We start from the raw sequence: 8,122 nt of genomic DNA on the forward strand, positions 1-8,122 counted from the left end.
CAGCAGCAGCGGCGCTGCCTTTCGAGGGGAAGCCACGTAGGTCCGCCTCCCTTTTGTCTGCCGCGTCCCTCGGACGGGAGCTGCGCGGCTCCCCTCCTCGCCCGCCCGGCAAACTTTCGCCGACGCGGAGGAAGCCCGCGAGGAGGGAGAGGCAGACAGAGCGCGTTTCCTCCCGCAGCGCCGTTCCTTTCAAAATCGAGATGGTTGATGGACACTTTGAAAGGGGCGACTCCAGAATGCTCTCCTTTTCGAAGGTGCACATGCAAGTCGGTCCTATTCAGTTATTCCTTGGGGACTTTGACGGCCCGATATGCTTTCCGTTATAAGCTGTATTTTAGTAGTATATACTAATTTACTTACATATCCAAATGAGATGTGCGTCGTAAATTAAATGAAAAGCCATATTACAAAGACAAGGATACAAAGGACCCAACCCAGTTCAGACCACCACCCCCATAAAAGATTTGAGGGGACTTGGACCCCCCTCCGAAATGGATGGGCATTGCCATTTAAAGGTGTTCTTGTGCGGAATCACGTGATCGATTATGCAAGGCGGGGCACCCCTCCCCCATATTTAATTCAAGTTGGCACCCCTGCAAGGCTATAACTCTACCTCCCTCTTGCCCTTCTATGGCCCTCCTTCACTTTTGTCTCCTTCCTTGACTTGATGGCCCTTGTGGTCCCTCCCAGCTCTACAATTCTATGACTCCTCCCTTCCTGCCACTCTCTCCCTTCTCCTCCATGATCTGATCTTAATTAATTTCCTATCTTAACACCTGCAAACCATAGATGGTTGCAAGCTTGTCAGTATAATTTGTCCTTTATGGGGAAGAAATGCTGGCATTGCTGTACTGTATCTTGTTCAAATAAGCCAAAGGGCATATTAGGCTGTCTTCACAAATGAGAGGTTTGGAGAAGGTTATCAAAGTGCGGGGGGGGGGGGGGAGAGTTGCCGAAAGAATTTCAAATTCATTGTACATCCTATAGAGCCAATGTAAGTTTTCCACTTGAATTATAGTCTTGGGAAATGAAAAGGGCAACAACAGCCTTGGAATTACAGAAGCATAAACTGATAATCCCAGAATATTGCGATTGGTTGCATACATGGCAACCACGCTGACTCACTAATATCAATATCACTTATTCTACAGATATTCTCTGGCCACAGTATCCAGGATACTACTGCCTGCATGCTGCTGTTACTAGTGCAACATCCACTCTGAATGCAAAGGAGGTGACACCTCAAATAGGTCACATAGACAGCTCCTGATCAACAAAATTCCATTAATTGTAGCACAGCCTTACATACAGTTACTCAGAAGTATGTCCTCCTATATTCAACGAGGATTACTCTCATGTAACTGTGGTAAATTCAGAGATTTACACTCTTCCCTCCCTCCCAAGAGCTTGGAGTAGCTTACATAGGAACAGCCTACAGAATCACACCTCCTAGTATCAGTAGATCACAGTGCCTTCCAGCCATGCTCTGGACTTCCATCTTTATGGAGTTATTTAGGTGTTAATCCCCATTCCAGTGACAGAAAGCACTATCCAGCTATGGCTGAGTACAAGCCATACATGTACACAGCACTCCTGACAACATCCCTGTAAAGTAGCACACTGTGGGCTATACTCATATTAGAAATTAAGGAGTTGCTGAATCTAAATTGGATTGTCTGAAGCTTCTCCTGCATCTTACCTGAATACTATTCTAGCTCAGGGACCTTTTCTATTTTAAATAGCACCTTATTCCATTTTGCACTGAAGATAAGCTAGATCAGATTTCTCCAGTCTGGGGCCCTCCAGGTGTTTGGGACTACAACTCACATCAGTCTCAGCCAGGCTGTGCAAGCTTTTCTAACTGAAACATGCAGAAGGCAGCAGAGAATAACCCAAGGAAACATATGTGGCATCACATTTAGACACCCACTAAACAGAAGCGCTCTTTCGCCATTAGAAAAGATGGGTGTCTGTGAATGCAGACAAATCTTGCTTTGTTCCTTGCAGGGACATTGCAGTTCCTTTGCTACAGGGATGGAACTAGTAGAACCAAAGCATTGCGACCTCCCTGAAACATCCCTTACAAAAGGATGCAAGAGCTGGATTTCATATAGGCATTTAAAAGGCCTGAGATGGTGGAGGGCAGCAAGGCAGCAAGAAGATTAAACATGCTACCCATGAGATGCATAAGATCTAAAGCTTTCTTGAGGCTGGCAGGAGGAATGGAAGTGAGAGGCGAAAAACAAAAGCTCTACTATTCTCTCACAAGAAGCCCTAGAGGCTGAAACATTATCACAAACCACTTCACTCTCACCCCCCTACCTTCAGTCTAGAGGTCTTTTATGACCTCTTCACACTCTTTCGTTCATGTTCCCATCTGCAGCCTGCATACTTACTTGACACCTTAAATCCAGCCACCTTGATAATCGTATATTAAAGTCCATACTAAATCCAAAAATTTGCATTGGCAAAATTGGTGAGCCGCTAAGGTCTGAGAGCTATAAAAGAGAAGTTTTAGTTCTACTAGGAGTTTAAGAGATTGGGGTTTCATTCATTGATTTGTTTAAATAATAGGTCTATTGCCTGTAGCTTTTAAAAAAATCATTATTAAACAGCCGTTGGCTGACTTGGTTTCACTGCCACCTCAGATGTTGCAGCCATAAAGTCATTAGGTTAAAATAATTGTATTTTTTTTTTCAATAGGAAAGTGATACGTAAACATTTTAAATAAGGAAATATAGATTAATAATCAACCAAAAAGCCACATCAGACTTCATAGCTGAATCCTCAATCCCAATCAGATGATTCAAGCAATGGAGTTATATCACCCTGTACAGAGCACGGGGTAGTCGAGGTGGCAGACTACCCTTCACTGTTGGATTACAATTCCCATTGTCCCTGACCACCAGCCATTCTGCCTGAGGCTGATGGAAGGTGTAGTCCAAAACATCTGAAAGGCACCACATTGACAATTCTTGCTATAGAGGAAGACAATGGAAAACAACTGTATTTGGTAAGGTGGAGGGTCTTCTACATATTAAATGGTATGCCGGTGCTACAGCTAGGTGGGGGGCTAACCAGGTCTTTTGCCCCCATGAAGCCATTCAGACTCCCAGTCTGTGTGTGTATGCAAGTGTGCATGTGCCAAACCGGGTCTTTGACCCTGCTGAAATAAAGCCTAGCTTCGCCCCTGACACGTTGCTTACACACAGGAATGGACAGGTAGTATATCAGGATCTGCTTGTATATCTCTGGCTGATTTGCAGTAGATCACCAAGCTTTCCTCACTTCCAACAAGAGCAGCAGCAACAAGCTTTCGCATCTCCACCTTCTTAATTAGGCACTGAGATTAGGAAAACAAATGGCTGTGGGAACTAAAATGGATTTTTTCTGTGTTCTGGTACTGAATACAAACTGGGAACTATTTGTTCTAGTCACATGAACATCACAGATTTTGTTATTTATAACACCTATGTATTTTATGCATTCTTACATTTTCACCCAACCGCTTCTCCAATTAGCTCCAGAAAGCATATCTGTGTGCCTCCCCACCCCCATGCTATGAGGAAGGCTGAGATGGGAGAGACACTCAGCAAGACTTTAAGTAATAATCTGAAGGCAGGTCTCCCTGTTCCTAGACCAACTTATTTAGCACTACACCACACTGACTTTAATGCTGTCCTGGGGTTTTCTTGTGCGTTGTGTGCTTATTTATTTATCGAGATTAAAATGTGATTGCAATTAAATAAAATAACCCCAAGTCTAAACAAACAGCACAACAGAATTGATGGCATCAGCTGATGTGCAATTAAGTGGGTAACCAAAGGAAACGAGTGTGGTCACAGCTCCTTGCACATGAATTGGGCTCCAAGCTACCAGACAATATGGTTGAGCCTGAAATAAAGGTTGACTGATGGAATGAAGGTCAGGAGTGAGATTTCTCCACAGACCACTGCTTGGAAACCCATTCTGGTGTGAGTCCATAATACCCAGCCAGAACATAACACAGTCATAACATATCAAGGTGCTGTCAAACAAGTAAAGGAAAGCATTCTGTATATCAATGGTTGGGAAGGGGGGTGGGGTGGGAATAGTTCTACCCCTGCTGACTACAAAAAACCCCCACTGCACAACCCCCACTGCCCATGCTCATCCTGCAATCACACCCATTTGCAGTGTTGAGGCTAGGCTGAGCTGAGAAACATTGTCTGTTTTGGTTTCACATATGACCAGCTTCATAATATCCAAAAGCTCACACTTTTGGAGCTTATTCATTCAGGCTGCTAAACTGAATCCATAAGACACATTGACCCAACGTAGCTTAGACATACTTTGGCTCACTGTCTTGAGTAACCTGAAGGCCCATGCTCAAATGGAATTCTTTGTGCCAGTCAACTGCACACCACAGACTGCTATTTACAGAATTAATAAGAGCTGAGGCCCTCATATCCAGGGGCTCTTTTACATCTTGTCAGCCTTTGTTAGCTGTATATAAACAAACCAGGGGCTTAAGGTAGTTGAGAGGATGGGTGCTAATATAAACATACACAGAGATGATGAGAACTGTAGTCTCAAAACATCCAGAGGGCCGAGTTTGCCTATGCCTGGCTTATGCTGCTGTTCGTTACAAGTGCCCCAGGTCCTCTTGGGCTGCCAAGGGGGTGCTGGTTGCCAGGAGGTGAGGTGGCCTCAGAGTAAGCAAGCAAGTGGGTGAGGGAGTCCTGCTGGCCAGTCCAGCAGCCCTTCCTGTTGGGAATGGATGGACAAGTGGGAGGCCAAGCAAGCAGGAAGGCAGCACACTGGCCTTTCTTGTGCTTGCTGTGTGCAATGTCTGCCTGGGAGCTGAGTGCCATGGGCTGAAGGGGAGCCGTTCCACCATGTAGGTCCAGCGGTGCCTGCTGCTGCCTCCTAAGGTAAGGTGCTGGCCTCACATTCACCTTTGACCAGTTTCTATCATGCTGCTAAGACTGGGGGCATCCTCTTCCCAGGCCCTTGTGGGGTGGCCTGAGGAGACACGTCTCTTTGGGGCGGGGGGGGGGCGGCAGCTCAGTGACCAGGGGCGGTGGTGGCGGCAGCTGCCCTGGACTCCCAAGGAGAGTGCGGAGGAGGCTGAGGGAACATTCCACAAGGGAGGGTGTTCAAAAAGGGGTGAGGGGTGGCCGCCTCTGCAGACTAGGGGTGAAAGAACTGGGCTTATTAGGCTCAGAGCGTGTTGCCCCACAGAGCAGCCACAGAAAGAATGTTGGTCAAGGGAGCTGTGGACTCTAAAAGGTTAAAAACCTCTGATATAAGCATTCCCAATTTCATTAAATTAAATCACTATGGTTAACAACAGCTGTCTCTTCAAGAGAAGAATAATGAAACAGGATAAACTCATGCAGCAAGAGACATTCTAGTGAACATACCAGCCCATTGCTCCTTATATTTTAAGTCTCATCAGTCATAAAGCAATAAAGCGGCCCTTTGAAAATGAGGTACTTCTCTTATTTGCATTCATAACAAATGGATCTCTTGTTTATATAGAAATGACATGAAACTTATTTCCTCTCCCAAAAAAACCCGCCTACTGGGAGGCAGTTTTTAAAAATACATTTAGCATATAAATATTTCTTTCTGATATCTGGCAGCCAAGCTGAAACATCACAAGAGTTGGCACATGTCTGAGCGTTATCAGTTGGGCAGTGAAATCTTTTTTGATGAGCCAACCATGTATCTTGCTCATTAATGCCACTAATAAGCACTAAAGCTGTTGTGAGCTGTTAGAGAAGCTGTACTGCATCCTAATGTAGAGATAGTTTCATTGAGTGGGCAACGGGAGAGATGCAAGTAAAAAAATCTGAGAGAGTTGCCATTTTTCATCTGATGCTTGAACAAGAAGCAGGAGGGACCACGCTTTTAGGAACTGCAAAGATGTCTTGTTCTGTATTTTGCCCAGATGCTCCATGTGTATAATGATTTAAGAACAAGATAGTCTCATGTTGACAGTTGTTTTTAATGCTTACATTAAAGCCAGGCACATCCTTCTCAATTGCTGGGTTCAGACAACTAATGGGTGTTCTGATAGATGCCTGAATAAATATCCAAAAGCCACAGTAAATTGTGCAATCATCAAAATACATACCTGGATGGCTTTTGAGTAGATTGCAAACTTGTACAGTTATGACGTGCTAGGAAAAATATGATCTAGAAGTGGCAAACCAGTTGACTAGTAAGAGCAGAGCATTATGCACAAGCCAAAACAGAACTATACAAAGGAGTAAGGCGGTATTCAGGAGGGTGTTGAATGCTGATCAGGGAATGCTGAATGCCACTATCACTCTGGGCAACAGAGTGGCCTTCCAACAATTTAAGCTTTTACAATGTCTGTCCTCACAGGCCCCTTTCATGCTTTTTTATATCTAGAATACAGTATTAGACCCAATGCAGTGTGTTGCTTTCACAACAACACACTATTACCATCAGCATGCCAGGTAATATTCTACAAGTTTGCAGTTTTAAAAATATTATTGTTGCTCAGAGCTGGGGATGCTTCTAGGCATGTGTTTATTGCAGCATCCTTAATTGATTTTCTTACATTTATATCCCATCTTTCTTCAGCCATGGAATTCAGCCAAGAGCTACATGTAGGTCTCCCATCCACTAAGCACACCCAGACCTGCTTATCCTCAGGAAGGCAGTATTCTCATGTGTTTTCAGCTCATACCCTGGGACTACACACTTTCAAAATTAACACATAAGATTAGAAGTTATTCTTGCACTAACAATACAATTCTAGTTGTGTTTGCTCAGATGTGAGATTCACTGAGTTCAACAGCACTTACTTCCAGGTAAGTGGAAATAGAATGCAGCCTTAGGGTGCAATCCCATGCATGTTTACTCAGAATTACGAGACACTGTTCTCAGTGGGCTTACTCAGTTAAGCATACACTTGGGAGCAAGCTCCAAGGAAGCCAATGGGACTTACTTCTGTATAGGCATTGCAAATCTAACACTGTGTGTGACACAATTTCTCTCATATTGCCAACATTGCCTGTTTCGCATGGGATTGAGTTCTTATGCGCCCACCTGCTTGGCCCTCGATTTTTCAGAAAAAGTGAGCAAGGCAGTGATTTCTGCTTCTTTGTTTAAGGATCCCAGGATTTAGCTATGTTGAGAAAGGTAGACCTGTGGAATGAGACCAATTTATAAATGAGGTCCTGCTACTGATGCAACAGAGTTTGATTTGATTTGATAGTGATACTGAAAAGTTCAGCATCTCATTACAAAATGCACAGATCCAAACATTCTAATACAGTGGTACCTCGGGTTACATACGCTTCAGGTTACAGACTCCGCTTACCCAGAAATATTGCTTCAGGTTAAGAACTTTGCTTCAGGATGAGAACAGAAATTGTGCTCCAGCGGCGCGGCAGCAGCAGGAGGCCCCATTAGCTAAAGTGGTGCTTCACGTTAAGAACAGTTTCAGGTTAAGTACGGACCTCCAGAACAAATTAAGTACTTAACCTGGGGTACCACTGTAGCTTACGAAGCCTGGAACTTACTGCAAGTAAATATATGCATTTCTTTTGGTTCAAGATGAAAAACCAGTTATTTTTAGTTAGTTTTCACTGCTGGCACAAGAGGCCACCTTGTGGACTGTTCCTGCTATCACACACCACAGGGTTTTTTGTCCCCCCACCCCCCCAGGCAAAATGTATGCAGAAAGCCTGCTCAGTTATTTCAGCTGAGATTTTTGGGTGCTGCTTTTTGAATATGAGCTCTGATTTCTTCTGTTTTAAATATGACAACATATTACAGAGCTGTCTTAAGAACCAGGGTACTTAATTTACATTCACTGTGTTAATTTGCTGCATGCTTTTTTCTCTTATACAGTGGTACCGCGGGTTAAGTACTTAATTCATTCCGGAGATCCGTTCTTAACCTGAAACTGTTCTTAACCTGAAGCACCACTTTAGCTAATGGGGCCTCCTGCTGCCGCCGCGCCACCAGAGCACGATTTCTGTTCTCATCCTGAAGCAAAGTTCTTAACCTGAAGCACTATTTCTGGGTTAGCGGAGTCTGTAACCTGAAGCGTATGTAACCCGAGATACCACTGTATGTTAATATTTGCTGACTCCCTCAG

Source organism: Podarcis pityusensis (genome assembly GCF_964106645.2).
Source record: "Podarcis pityusensis genome assembly, chromosome: 7".
Lineage (NCBI taxonomy): Eukaryota > Metazoa > Chordata > Lepidosauria > Squamata > Lacertidae > Podarcis > Podarcis pityusensis.